The 15,965-nt window shown below is 40.4% G+C and overlaps 1 long non-coding RNA gene across 1 annotated transcript; it reads left to right on the top strand.

Annotated features, from left to right (window-relative positions):
- Positions 1–13,228: 13,228 nt before the first annotated feature.
- Positions 13,229–15,001, top strand: LOC116529598. Its single transcript, XR_004259558.1, has 3 exons — positions 13,229–13,282; positions 13,458–13,603; positions 14,175–15,001. It is a non-coding gene; the product is annotated as an uncharacterized LOC116529598 (long non-coding RNA).
- The last annotated feature ends 964 nt before the right edge of the window (positions 15,002–15,965 follow it).

The raw sequence follows: 15,965 nt of genomic DNA, 5'->3' as shown, positions 1-15,965 counted from the left end.
GGAAGCCGAAGGTGTTCTCCGAGTCTTGGTTTCCTCACGCATCCAGGGAAGGTTTGGATAAATCAAACATCTCTCTTGCCATTTACAGGCATTGTGCTCAAGGCTGAGTACCCTCTCATTTCAGTCGACAAAATCCACATAGAGGAGATATTGTTCTCCCTATTTTGCAAACAGAGAGGCTGAGGCTTGTGTCGTTGAAGTAGTCTGCGGGCAGCCACACTTGTTATAAATGGACGAACCAGGATTTGAAATGGGGCATGCCCAACCTTGCATTCCAGCTCTTCACCACCACCAGCAGGGAGATCTAAGATCTTTGCCCCTCATCATTTCATGATTCCACTGAAGATGAGAATAAATGTCCCTCCACTGTTCCCTTATTCTCTGGACTTGTTATTACAGCATATTTTACAATTATACTTTTAAAAATAATCATTATCATTAAAAGATAACCTCTGTGACGTCTCCTTTATCTCTGCTTCTCGGCAGCCATCACAGATTACATTAATGGAGCTCAGTTCCATCACTGTCGGTTCAAGAGGGTTACAATCATTAGGAAGGAGAGGAACTAACGTGTATCGAGCCCCTTCCCTATGCCCAGCACCACACTAAGCACCCGGCATTCAGTTTCAGGTGATCGTTTCTGAAATCCTGTGAGGCCAATATTAATAATCCCTAATGCTGCATGTGAGGAAGCCCCAGAGCTGTAGCTGTCCCGGGCAACACAGCCAGGGCAAGGAGAACTGAGCTCTGCACTTGTGTCCTCTAAGTCCAACCGCAAAGGCTTATACAGTAAAACACTGATATTTAAAGAAAAAAAGAGAAAACCTTTAAAACCCACAGATAAGAACTATGTAAAAACCAAAGGAAAGGGAAAGCGTTAGCATCAAAACATTCACCAGGACTCCAGGAAACAAGAAAAATCAACAGATCACACAGTTGATCAGGAAAAGTACCCTTGAACATGCTTTTATTGCAGAGACTGCTGCCTAACACATGTAGGTCGAAACCCTGGGAACTGAAGCTTCTGAAAGAAAGCTGTTTAATATGCAGGAAACTCAGTTTTGTGGAAAGGAAAAGGCTTTTATCTCATCAAATATATTCAAAGAGCAAGCAGAAAGTGGCATTTAACAAGAATTGAAAATATAGGAGTCCTGTGCTACATAGGGACAGTATCAAATTGTTATTGCTATAACAAACCACCCAAAGGTTGAGTGTCTTAAAATTACAAGCATTTACTTAGCTCGTGTGGTTGTGGGTCACTTGAGCAGTTCTGTAGGGCTGGGCTGGGCTGGGCTGATCTCAGCAGAGCTCACTCCAAATCTGCACTTGCTGGCAGATCTGTTAAAACCTGGCTAGTCTAGGATGGAGCTTGGCTGAGAATTCCATCTCCACGTGGTCTCATGCTGCAGCGGGCTAGCTCAAGCTTGTTCACAGAGCAGCTGGGCAGGTTCCCAAGGCAGGGAGCAGAAACACAGGGTCTCTGTGACCTCGGTCTGAAACTGGCCTCTAGTTCTGTCATATTTTACTAGTCAAAGCAAATTCACAAAGCCAGCCTCAATTCAAAGTGTGAGATAGTGGACTGCGCCTTCTGTTGGGAGAAGCTGCAAGTCCTGTGGCAAGGAATATGGGAACAGGAAGAGGGAAAATGGTGGCCATTGTTTGCTGAGATTTACCATGAAGACATCAGATATATAAACTCACTGGTCTTGAAGAAGGTTACAGATTTATCCAGTGTCACAGAACAAGTCATGTTCAGAACTCAGAATACAGCAGGAGAGTTATAGGAAATGAAAAGGTATTTAACACCTACTTGGCACCATGTACCAGAGCAGGGCTTTATATACTGTATCTCACTTAATCTTCCCGATAACTCAGTTAGCAGCTTCTGTTCCTGTGTATGTATGAACGTCTGGTGTTTTTGCTGCCTAACAGGCCTCCTCTGCTTTCTTTGATAATAACAACCCAAATTAACTCTGAGAAACCATGGTTCTTTTATATTCTATTTATAAGCTTTAATAACGTTGACCCCTTTCCTGGCCCCAAAGGGAGCTCATAAGCTAGGCCATCAGAGAACTCCATCTCTCTAGACGTGGGCCTACACTTTGGCATATGATACAAACCAAATCAGTCAAAATCAGCCAGAAAAGTTCTGTGTCACCACTGGTAAATAGTTTTATCTCTCACTGGGTTGCCATTTTAAGGATGCTAGAACCTAGAGCTGCTGGAACCTTCTTTGCATTTCTCAGGGAGAGACTATCTGAGAAGGAACCCAGACACAGCCAAGGGACAACAAACTCCCAGTGAAAGTCATCAGTCAACCTCAGGAGAGAGACAGGCCTGGAGCCCTGTGATTCCTGGTCTTCCAAGGCAGTTCATTAAGCCAGATTGAGCTACGTTTCTGTCATTAGCAACCAAGATCATGACTAATAAGCCCATTTAAAATGGGCCTGTATGCCTGACCTTGTGACAGGGAGAAAATGGAATCACTTCCTTGAAAACACCCTTAGCTTCTCTGTCTTCCTCTCTCTCTCCATCACTCTTACCTGATCAGAGCCTGTTCCTCATTAATTCACTTATTCATTCATGTAGTGGCCTACACCTGAGAAAAGTAAAAAGAGAGGTGGGGGAGAGAGAGAGAGAGGGAGAGAAGGAGTGCAATAAAGGGCTGAGAAATCATTCAGCAAATGCTAAAACCCAACACTGAGCTAAGCTCAGGGACAACCCCAATTCCAAACTTTAATATCAATCACAGTTTCTATTTTGTAACAGTCAATAGATGTTGACAGTTTAGTACTTTGCACAGTCCTGAGAGGTGAGGCAGGTATCCTCTCTGATATCCAATATTGCTGGAGGAAAACACACTATCTTGCTGACTGACCTAACTCTAAATTCAGGGTAACAGATTTCAGACAACATGCAGAATGTTCCTGAATTCCTTCCACTCTTTCTACTTTCCAAAGTGATGATTTTTTAAAATCTTCTCTCTTACTAAGCCCCTACATCCCTGTGTCCCTTCATCCATGCCATTCCCAACTGTGACTTTGCTTGCTACTTTATGTGTGTGTGTGCTTTATATTCACTGAGAATACAAAAATAATGATATAAAACCCCATTCATCTTCCCTTCACTCATCCCAACCACCTACTCACATCCTCTCAATATTCCCTTTTCTTATGAAAAACTAAAAAAGTGTCTCTGATCCTTACAGGTAAAGCCTCCACTTGTTTTCCTAGACATCATTCAACCTCATCTACTCATGGACTTTGCTCCTGCTCTTATACGCTCTTTCTCCTGTCCGCATGCTCAGTCATGCCCTCTCTACAGATCATCCCAATTAGCATATCAAATGTTCTAGTATCTCTACAATTTAGAACAAATGAAACAAACAAAAATCTTCTTTGCCCCTATAGTACTTCTAGATCCATCCCATCAATCCACTTCCCTTCACTGAAGGGTATTTGAAAACTGCGGTGTCCATCTCCATTTGCTCACTTTCAGTCCTCTCCTTGGTTCACTTTTGTTGGGGTTCTGTCCTCAGACCAAACAAATACACTTTTCCTGCATGGTCCCCAATAAACACTTAGCATAAGCTGACCTGGCTGACCATTTCCTCTTTCTAGAATCATGTCCTTCTGCCCTTCTCTTGACTTCTGTCCATGCATGCTTCTCAAATTTCCCCACTAACTTATGGGCTGCTTCTTCCTCCTCCCACCCCTTCAGTCTCATTTCCCTGCTTTTGAGTCTCTGCTTGACTTGGGAAAGTTGGAGACTCCTTGGGCCTTTTTCTTTCACTAAACTCTCTTATTTCTTCCCATGGTCACAAATATTATCTAAGTACTCAAGTTCCTGTTTCCTGTCCTTACCTCTCTCTAACTCCATGACTAATTATACAGAAAGGTGTACTGAACATTCCACATACACATTTATGTCTCGGTAGGAATGTCAGAGTTAATGTGATCAAAATGGAACTATTGATTCTTCTCCAGATCTGTTCTTTCCAAGTCTTCTTCACCATGGTACATGATATCCAGTTGCTCAAACTAAAACAGTAGAAATTATCTGAGATTCTCTTTTGCACAGACCCCACTCAGTCTTTCAATAAGTAAGTCTAGTTGCCCTAACTTTAAAACCTACTCCAAATCTGTGCATTTCCCTTATTGTCACACCTCCTCCCCATGAAGCCACCATCATGCCTCCTATGGATGAATGCAGTAGCCTCCAGCTGTTTACATTGCTACTTCTCTAGTTCCTTTTAACTCTTTCTTCACCCCAGCAGACTAATCACTTTCAAACACAAGTTAGAACTGGCTTTTGCCTGTTTAGAATCCATCAAAGTCTTCTCATCATCCTTAGAATAGAATGCAAACTCCTGGCTTGGGAATACCAATCCAGTGAAGTCTAAGCTGGGTACCATATGTGGGGATGTCTGTATTTAAGTTGGCAGCACCAATATGGCAGCGAGTCAGTAAAAAGTGCTGAAAAAGAAATCAGCCCATGCTTTAAACCTGAAGAATTGGCTGACTACAAGTCTGGTGCATAGGACTGGCTCCATGCACAAAAGATGAACGAAGCAGCTGTCCCTGCAGCACTGTTTGAGATATCCCTGGGCATGGTTCGCTCTCCATACCACTAATGTGGAAACCATAGGATGAATCTTTATTTTCTAAAGTGTACTTACCAATAAAGCCCGTGGAAATTGGCGAGAAAAAAATCCAAACTTTTGGCCAGGTGCAGTGGCCAAAATCCCAGCACTTTGGGAGGCTGAGGTGGAAGGATCACTTGAGCCCAAAAGTTCGAGACCAGCCTGAGCAACACAGTAAGACACTGTCTCTACAAAAATAAAAATAAAAATAAAAAATAATTGGGTGTGGTGGCACACACCTGTAGTTCCAACTACTTGGGAGGCTGAGGCAGGACAATCACTTGGGACCAGGTGTTCAAGACCAGCCTGGGCAACCTAATGATACCTTGTCTCTACCATAAGTAAATAAATAAATAAATGATAATACATAGCCAGGTGTGGTGCCATGCACCTGCACTCTCAGCTACTTGAAAGGCTGAGGCAGGAGAATCCCTTGCTCTCAGGAGGCCAAGGCTTCCCTGAACTGTGATTTCACCACTGTACTCTAGCTTAGGTGACAGAGCAAGATTCTATCTCAAAAACAACAACAATAAAAACAGTCCAAATTTCTTATGCTGGTTGACAAGAACATCTATATATAGTCTGTGCCCAGCCAATATCATTAGACTAATCACATGTGAGTGTCTTCCTCACCTCCTCAGCAACCCAACACTGGTTGTCTTCCAGTTCCTCCTGACCAGATCATTCAGCCTCCCGTCCTCTGCCAGGAAGCTTTAACCGCTGACTGTCATGTGACTGTCTCCTTTTCTCATTCAAAGCTTACTGTGACCTCACATCTACAGAGGGATCTTCATTAATCAACTGCTAGTCACTCGCATTGACCTCCTCATAAATTTAATGTATGGGAGGGAGGGAGATAACGGTGGGTAGAAGATAGGACTAACATGCAGCTTCTACTTAGACGGACAAAACAGTATGTGGAGACTCACATTGTGAACTTTTGCTTCAAGAACAACCACAGGAACATATCAGGAAAATTGAAAGAATTCACAGACCCTTTGAAAGATGCAGCTTACCTCTGCAAATTCCACTGGAGAGCCACAAATCTGTGAGTTCCAAAAATGTGAGAGAAAAAAAAAAGTCTGCCTCTGAACACACATTCCCATGAAGGAATCTGAAAATCCAAATAACGAGAGAAGGATTTAACCTTACCTATAGCTGACATGGATCTAGAGAGCTAAACAAAATATAAAAGTGGAAGAAGCAGTGGGAAAAGCCCTGTAGGTATTCCCTGTCCCCAACTTGAGCCCAGGGAAGCCATTTTTGGCCTTATCTCACAGGAGTTCTTGGAGAAGGGAAGGCAGCCAGTGGAATTGGAGAGGGGCCACAGGGTGAAGGATGCTCCTAGCTGAACTCTGTAACAATTTCAACTGAGCACAATTTTTTCCTAAGTGGAATCTGGGGGGACAAATGGGAAGTGCAGAGATGAGTACAGAAGCCACAGCCACAGGTACACACAGGTGGGGAAGAGCAATGCCTGAGAGCCTTGCTGGCTTTCTCAGCAGGAAGGCTTATAACTTGGGGCAAGATCTCAGCCCTGTCCAATGGCTGCCCTGATATAAACTCAGTGCTGTTGTTGGGACACATCAAGAGTCTTGCTGGCTGCCTAGAAGCTGAATGAGGCTTGTCACTACCGGCTTTTCCCCACTTCCCTGGTGACCTATATGATGCAACAGAGGCAGCCATAACTCCCCGGGAACATAGCTCCATTGGCCTAAGAACCACCCCAAATCCCCTACAGTGGCCGCAGCAAACCCTGCCCAAGGAGAGTCTGAGCTCAGACTCAACGCTGTCCCCACCTGATGGTTTTTCTCTATCTGCCCAAGTAGCCAAAGACAAAAGACAAACTGTTGGAAGAAATATGGCCCCACCCATCACCTGAGAAACCCCAGTACTTATCTTGGTCAATGTAGGGCAGGACTATATGCCCCTCGTACTACTGCAGCTGGTGCTTTTTTCAAGTGCCACCTCCTGCCTGGAAAACAACCAACTCAAGCCATTACAGCAACTCATAACAGAACAACCCTGCTCCAAAGAAGGAGAAAACAACAACTATTTCCACCACCTGCAACACCATGGCTAATTAGAGGTCCTGAGTCTGCCCATGTAACAAGTTCACTGCTAGCATAATCAGTATCTGAGAAAACCAATACACTAGACAAAATTACAACCAAGGACTCTTACAGAGCCTGCTTCACTCCCCTGCAACCTCCACCAAAGCAGGTGCTTTTATCCACAGCTGGGAGACCCGAACACAAATCACATCACAGGACTCTTTGCAGACATTTCCCAGCACCAGCCCAGAGTCTGGTAGCCCTGCTGGGTGGCTAGATCCATACAAGCAATGACAATCAATGCAGTGCAGCTCTCAGGAACCGCCATCCCTAGGAGAAGGGGAAGAGTACCATATCAAGGGATCAACTCATGGGACAAAAAATCTGAATAGCAGCCCTTGAGTTTCAGATCTTTACACTGAAATAGTCTATCCAAGTGAAAAGAAACCAAAAAAGTAATTCTGGTAATATGACAAAACAAGTTCTATAACACCCTCAAAAGAACACACTATTTTTCCAGCAATAGATCTAAACAAAGAGGAAATCTCTGAATTGTCAGATAAATAACTCAGAATGTTGATTATTAAGACACTCAGAGTAGCTTAATACTCCCACTCTGGTTTACCTTTCTCTGAACCAGAGAAAAGTGAAAAACAACTTAAATAAATTTTAAAAATAATATAGGATATGAATGAAAAAGACCCCAGAGAAATAGGTATCTTAAAGAAAAGATAATCACAACCTCTGGAAATGAAAGACAGACTTAGAGAAACGCAAAATACACTGAAAATTTTCAACAATAGAATTAAACAAATAGAAGAAAGAACTTTAGAGCTTGAAGATAAGGCTTTTGAATTAACCCAATTCAATAAAGACAAACAAATAAAAATGAACACATCTGTAATCCTTTAGGAGGCTGAGGTAGAAGGATCATTTGAGGTCAAGAGTTTGAGACCATACTGGCCAACATTATAAAACCTCGTCTGTACCAAAAAATACAAAAATTAACCAGACAGGGTGGTATGCACCTGCAGTCCCAACTACTTGGGAAGGTGAGGTGGGAGAATCACTTGAACCTGGGAGGTGGAGGTCGTAACAAGCTGAGATTGTGCCCCTGCACACCAACCTGGGTGACAGAGTAAGACTATATTAAAAAAAAAAAGAACAAAGACTCCAAGAAACTTGGGATTATGTTAAATGACCAAGCATAAAAATAACTGATGTTCCTTTAAAAACCTTATTTGAGAGAATAATTGAGGAAAACTTCCCTGGTCTTGCTGGAGATTTAGACATCCAAATATAAGAAGCTCTAAGAACACCCTGGAAATTTATTGCAAAAAGATCATCACCTAGGCACATAGTCATTGAGTTATATAAAACCAAGATGAAGGAAAAAAATCTATCAAATTAACAGCTATCAAGGGAAAACATACCAAATTAACAGCTGATTTCTCAACAGAAACCCTGGAAGCCGGAAGTGATTGTGGTCCTATCTTTAGTCCCCTTAAACAAAATAATTATCAGCCAAGAATTTTGTATCCAGTAAAACTAAGCTTCATAAATGAAGGAAATAACATCTTTTTCAGACAAAGAAATGCCAAGAGAATTTGTGACTACCAAGCCAGCACTACAGGAAATGCTAATAGGAGTTCTAAATTTTGAAATAACATCTCAAAATACACCAAAATAGAACCTCTTTAAAGTATAAATCTTACAGGGCCTATAAAGCAATAACACGACAAAAAAAAAAAAAAAAAACCTATTCAGGCAACAACTAACATGATGAATAGAACAGTAGCTCACATCTCAATACTAACATTGAATGTAAATGACTTAAATGCTCCACTTAAATGATACAGAACGGATAAAAATCCACTAGCCAAATATATGCTGTCTTCAAGAGACTCACCTAACACATAAGGACTCACATAAACTTAAGTAAAGGGGTGGAAAGAATATTCCATGCAAATGGTAAAGTGAACAAAAATAGATATTCTTGTATTAGACAAAACAGACTTTTTTTTTTAACTGCCTGGATATATCATATTTTGTTTATCCATTATCCAGTAGAAGGACATTTGGACAGTTTGAAATTTTTGGTGATTGTGAATAAAACCTCTATGAACTCTCACATACAGACGTTTGTATGAACACAGGTTGTCATTTCATCTGAATGAACCTGGGAGTAGGGTTGCTGGATTGTATGGAAAATGTGTATTCAATTGTAAAACAGACTTTAAAGCAACAACATTTAAAAAAGAAACAATGGACCTAAACTATACTCCAGAAAAAAATGGACTTAACAGCTATTTACAGAACATTCTACCTAACAACTGCCGAATACACATTCTTTCAATCAGCAAATGGAATATTCTCCACAATAGACCATATGACAAGCCACAAAACAGGCTCAAAAACATAAGAAATCTGAAATTACATGAAGTACTCTCTCAGACCACAATGAAATAAAACTGGAAATTAATTCCAAAGGGAACCCTCAAAATCATACAAACCCATGGAAATTAAATTCTCCTCCTGAATGATCTCTGGATCAACAACATAATAAAGATGGAAATTTAAAAATTCTTTGAATTGAACAACAGTAGTGACACAACCTATCAAAACCTCTGGGATACAGCAAAAGCAGTACTAAGAGGAAAGTTCAGAGCATTAAATGTCTATGCTAAAAAATCTGAAAGAGCACAAATAGAAAATCTAAGCTCATACCTCAAGGAACTAGAGAAATAAGAAAAAACAAAGTATTTTTGTTGTTGTTGTTCAACCAAACAACCCAAGTCCAGCAGAAGAAAAGAAATAACAAAGATAAGAACAGAACCAAATTAAATTGAAACAAACGACAACAGCAAAAATACAAGAGAAAAATAAAACAAAAAGCTGGTTCCTTTATAAAATAAACAAAACTGATAGACCATTAGCAAGATTAACCAAGAAAAAAAGAGAGAAGATCCAAATAAGCTCAGTTAAAAATGAAACAGGAGATATTACACAATACCCCATAAATACAAAAGATCACTCAAAACTATGATGAACACTGTTATGCACACAAACTATAAAACCTAGAAACAACTGATAAATTCCTGGAAATATACAACCTTCTTAGATCAAACCAAGAAGAAATAGAAACTCTGAATAGACCAATAACAAATGGCAAGATTGAAACACTAATTTAAAAAATTGCCAATAAAAACTGTCTAGGACCAGATGAATTCACAGCTGAATACTATCAGACATTCAAAAAAAGAATTGATATTAATTCTATTGAAACTATTTTAAAAGATAGAGAAAGAGGAATCCTTCCTAAATTATTCTATGAAGGCATTACCACCCTAATACCAAAACCAGGAAAGGACATAACAAAAAGAGAAAATTACAGACCAACATCCCTGATGAACATAGATGCAAAAATCCTCAACAAAATACTAGCTAACTGAATTGAACAGCATATCAAATAAATAATCCACCATAATGAAGTAGAATTCAGACCAGGAATGCAGAGTTGGTTTGACATACACAAATCAATAAATGTGATATACCACACAAACAGAATTAAAAACAAAAATTATATAATCATCTCAACAGATACACAAAAAGCATTTGACAAAATTCAGCATTACTTTACGATTAAAGCTTTTAGCAAAATCAGCACAGAAGGGACATACCTTAAGGTAATAAATGATATCTATGACAGACCCACAGCCAACATTATACTGAATGGGGGAAAGTTGAAAGCATTCTCCTTGAGGACTAAAACAAGATAAGGATGCTCACTTTCACCACTTCTATTCAAAATAGTACTGGAAGTCCTGTCCAGATCAATCAGACAAGAGAAAGAAATAAATGGCATCTACATTGGTAAAGAGGAAGCAAAACTCTCACTGTTCACCAATGATATGATTGTGTAGCTCAAAAACCCTAAAGGCTCATCCAAAAAGTTCCTAGATCTGATAAATGAATTCAGTAAAGTTTTAGGTTACAAAATCAATGTATACAAATCAGTAGAAATGCTATACACCAACAGCAACTAAGCAGAAAATCAAATAAAGAACTTAAACCCTTTTACAAAAGCTGCAATAAAATAAAATAAAATACTTAGGAATATACCTAACCAAACAGGTGAAAGATCTCTATAAGCAAAACTACAAAACACTGCTGAAAGAAGTCATACGTGACCCAAACAAATGGAAACACATTGCGTGATCATGAATGGGTAAAATCAATGTGTGAAAACGATCATACTGCCAAAAGCAATCTATAAATTCAATGAAATTCTCATCAAAATACCATCATCATTATTCACAGAATTGGAAAAAAAACAATCCTGAAATTAATGTGGAACCAAAAAGAGCCTGCATAGCTAAAGAAAAACTAAGCAAAAAGAACAAATCTGGAGGCATCACATTACCTGACCTCAAACTTTACTACAAGGCTGTAGCTACCAAAATAGCATGATACTGGTATAAAAACAGGCATGTAGACCCATGGAAGAGAATATAGGACCCAGAAATAAATTTAAATACTTAAAGCCAACTGATCATTGACAAAGCAAACAAATACATAAAATGGGGAAAGAACACCCTATTCAACAAATGTTGCTTGGATAATTGGCAAGCCGCATATAGAAGAATGAAGCTGGATCTTCATCTCTCACCTTACACAAAAATAAACTCAAGATAGATCAAAGACTTAAATCTAAGACCTGAAGCCATAAAAATTCTAGGAGGTAATATCAGAAAAAACACTAGACACTAGCTTAGGCAAAGAGTTCATGAAAAAGAACTAAAAAGCAAATGCAACAAAAACAAAGATGAATAGATGGGACCTAATTAAGCTAAAAAGCTTCTGCAGAGCAAAAGAAATAATCAGCAGAGTAAACAGACAACTCATAGAGTAGTAGAAAATTTTTGCAAACTATGCATCTGACAAAGGACTACTATCCAGAATCTAAAAGGAACTCAAACAAATCAGCAAGAAAAAAACAAATAATTCCATCAAAAAGTGGGCTAAGGATGTGAATAGAAAATTCTCAAAAGAAGATATACAAATGGCCAACAAACATATGAAAAAAATGCTCAACATCATTAATTAACAGGAAAATGCAAATCAAAACCTAATGTGATACCATCTTACTCCTCCAAGAATGGCCATATTTAAAAAATTAAAAAATCGTAGATATTGGCATGAATGTGGTGAAAAGGAAACACTTTTACACTGCTGGTGGGACTCTAAACTAGTACAACCACTATGGACAGTAGTGTGAAGATTCCTGAAATAACTAAAAGTAGATCTGCCATTTGAATCAGAAATCCCACTACTGGCTATTACCCAGAGGAAAAGACGTCATTATGTGAAAAAGATGCTTGCACGTGCATGTTTATGGCAGCACAATTTACAATGGCAAAAATGTGGAACCAGCCCAAATGCCCATCAATCAACAAGTAGATAAAGAAAATGTGTTATATACATACCATGGAATACTACTCAGTCATGAAAAGGAACAACATGATGGCATTCACAGCAACCTGGATGGAGGTGGAGACCATTATATCAAGTGTAATAACGCAGGAATGGAAAACTAAACATCATATGTTCCCATTTATCAGTGGGATCTAAGCTATGAGGATGCAAAGGTATAAGAATGATATAATGAACTCCGTACCCTCAGGGGAGAAGATTGGGAGGGGGAGTAAGGAATAAAAGACCACACATTTGGTACAATGTACACTGCTCAGGTGATGATGCAGCAAAATCTCAGAAATCGCCACTGAACGACTTGCTCATGTAACCAAACACCACCTGATTTCCAAAAATTATTGAAATAATAATAACAATAAATAAACTTAATGTGTGTTCTGGAATAAGCAGTACGTGTACATTCAAAAGATACCAAAGATTATAAGGAGGGAAAAAAGCAAACATCTTTTCCCTTCTCCTTTTTTCAGCCATCCCACTTGTCCCTGGAGGTAACTCTTGCCCCTACTTTCTCAGTCTTTCCTCATGTAGTCTAGGTGATTAATAATGTACACGTATTCTTTTGTTTGATTTTTCCCATAATTAAATGGCAGCAAACTCAATATGCTGTTTAACAAGATGCTTTTTTGACCTGACATAACATCTTAGATGTCATGTTGTATTTCTATCCATCTACCTATTTATAAATTGCCTTATTCTTTTTCATAGTTCCAGAGAGCTCTATTGTAGGCATATACTGTATTCTCTATTGAGGGACATTTACATTATTTCCCCTTTGATTTGCTTGTTCAATGAGGCAGCAAATATCCTTGTACATACATCCGTTGCTTTGCATATGTGCTAACATGTTTGTAGGATAAATTACCTAGGAGCCGAACTGCCAAATCAAAGTCGATACACATTTTAAATTTTGATAGCTATTGCCCAATTGCTCTTTACAGAGGCTGTCCCAGTTTACGCCTCCACCACCCTCACCTTATTTTAATCCTCTGCAGAGCAATTACCACTTTCCAATATTGTTTGTTCATTGCTTTTCTCCCCCAGGGTGGAAACCATTTCATTGCTGCTGGGCTCCCGGGACGTAGATCATTGTCTGGTAAGCACTCAATAAATAGGCTTGGAATAAATGAAGGGACAATTGAAAATGGACACAGTAAAAGAACAAGAAGTTTGGCATCCAAATGACATTGGGTTCAAATCCTGGCTCTGTCATAACTGTGTGGCCTGAGGCTAATTCTATTCTGAGCCCCATTTCCTCATCTGGTAAACAGAGATAATAATAACTGCTACTTTGAAGACTTACTCTCAGGACCAAATAGGATCACAGCTGTGACAAGTGTTTTGGGATCGTAGACAGCTCCAGCCCTGTGCAGTTACTAGGATCCTCGACTGATGAGAAACCATCTCCAGCTAAGAGGTAAATCCTAAATCAATGTGCTATTTAAACTTAGTGACAATGCATGTTGGACCCCATAAACTTCCAATTAAACCTGTTGAAGTCACAAGGATCATTTGGCAGGGATTCTATTGGCTAGGCCTTATTGAATAGAAGGTCGATTTGCCAGCAAATACTCCTTACAGAGAAGCAGATGTCTAGAGCCCTAGGCTTAAGGTCTATCAAAAGAATCAGGGCACACTGATTTTTCTAGATCAAAAATAATGTTCATTTAAAGACACCGCTGATGGCTGGGTGAGTGGGACAGGAGTGAAAGTATGTTCTAGCAAGGGTCAGGGGAGACACCTTTTCTCAAGGGTGTAAGAGTTAGTTCCCAAAGGTAGCGGACTTCCCCAGAGAATGAACAAATAAAAGATTTAACAGTTCTTGCAGGAACTAGCCAGAACCAATTACAATTAGGACCAGCCTGGCTTAGCATAAAAAGTCTGGTAGAAAACTGCATGCTGAGAAATAGAGTGTCTTATTGGGGAAAAGGGCTGGCTGGTTTCCAGAAATCACCGGGCATAAGGCCACCCTGCTGTCTCTGTTTTAGGTTGTGATTGACCACTGAGTAGCTGCCCAAATTGAGATGCCCTGCTCAGTACCCAGCCTGACAGGACAATTGGCCTGCACTGCCCTGGAGGCTGCTGGGAGGAAGCTGGTAATTGACAGAGAGCTCATTATGGAAGGACAGAGCCTCTGAGCACGCTGGGAATCTGAACTGACAAAGCCCAAGGGCCTGGGAGTTGGATCACTGGGAAGAGACAGCCCAAGTGTTGTGTGTCCTGGATGTACAGAGGAAAATGAAGTTTCAGAAATTGCTCAGTACCAAAAGAGCTCTGGTATTGAAATCCAGCTCTGACCCGCTCTCCATGTGGCTTTGGACATGCAATTGACCTCTGTGAGGCTCAGTTTTATCGCCTGCAAAATAGAGATGAGAATAAATCTCTTTCCCGGAATAAGAAGTAAACATGCTGTAACTATGACATTGAAGATCATCAACATAACCACTAGCAGCTATTTGACATTCTCCAGATGTCAGAGACCATTCAAAGAATGTTAAAATTGGGCCAGGCACAGTGGTTCACACCTGTAATCCCAGCGTTTCGGGAGGCCCAGGCAGGAGGGTCACTTGAGCCCAGGAGTTTGAGATCAGCCTGGACAACATAGTGATAACCCTCCATCACTATAAAAAATTAGAAGGGTTTGGTGGTGTGCATCTGTAGGCCCACCTACAAGGGAGGCTGAAATGGGAGGATCGCTTTAGCCCAGGAGTTTAAAGTTGCAGTGAGCCATGATCAAGCCACTGCACTCCAGCCTGGGCAACAGAGCAAGATCCTCTCTCAAATAAAATAAAACAAAATAAAAATAATATTAAAAATGCATTATCTGTGTGATCCTCACAACAAGGCCTATGCTGTTATTCTCACGTTATAGATAAGGAAAGTGAGGAGTAGAGAGAGATAAGACGTTGCCCTAGGTTAAACAGCTAGAAGCTGGCAACGTTTGAATTCGGAGCTGAACACTCTGGCTCTGGGCCCACTCTGGTCAGCATGTGCTAGCCAATCCGGACAGGAAGCACTACAAAGAGAAGGGCCCTGCCATGCCTGGCAGGAAGGGATACTCAGGAACAACATGCCCTCCTTTCTCCCACCCCTCATGCCCACCTAGGAGCATTCTAGGCTAACTCGGACTTAAAAATCTGATGCGTGCCAACCCCATAGCTGGAGAGGAACAAACTTCCGTATTCCCCTACAGGATTTTTAGAAGCTCAAAAATGCTATAAATAGTCCAGTTCCCAAAAGACCAAGTCCTATTATCCAAGATGTATAATAACCCCCCGCTGTCATTAACCTCGAAAGACAAGAATGATTTGAGGAAATTGAACCCGGGGAAAAGCAGTCTCCATGTACAGGCATCGGTGAGATGAGCTTTGAGGGCTGAACATTCAAGGCACAGATGAATAGCATGGCCTCACCAGGGGAAGCCTTAATGCCAGGGACTGGGGAAGGTTAGCAGCAGGGAGGTGGGGACCGTAGCAATTCCGAAAGATTGTAATGGATCATGACCATTACGACAGAGGCTTTATAACTTAGGGCATCCTACACGCTTGCTTCTGCTATCAATCTGTCCTTTACACATCTGTCTTCCCACCTCAGTGTCACATAGGGAACCCACACACCACCTACTGGGTAGAATGGAACCCATTATATGTTGTATTACTTTCTTATTGTAAGAGATTTTTCCCAAACTTTGCAGCTTAAAACAACATAAATTGATTATCTTATAGTTCTGAAGGTCAGAAAGTCCAAAATGGACTTATGGGGCTATAATCAAGGTGTCA

This window comes from Sapajus apella, unplaced genomic scaffold (assembly GCF_009761245.1).
Source record: "Sapajus apella isolate SASKATOON/1434 unplaced genomic scaffold, GSC_monkey_1.0 scaffold3, whole genome shotgun sequence".
NCBI classification, from domain to species: domain Eukaryota; kingdom Metazoa; phylum Chordata; class Mammalia; order Primates; family Cebidae; genus Sapajus; species Sapajus apella.
Note: the sequence above shows the minus strand (reverse complement) of the source record. Positions and strands in the feature narration are given on the sequence as shown.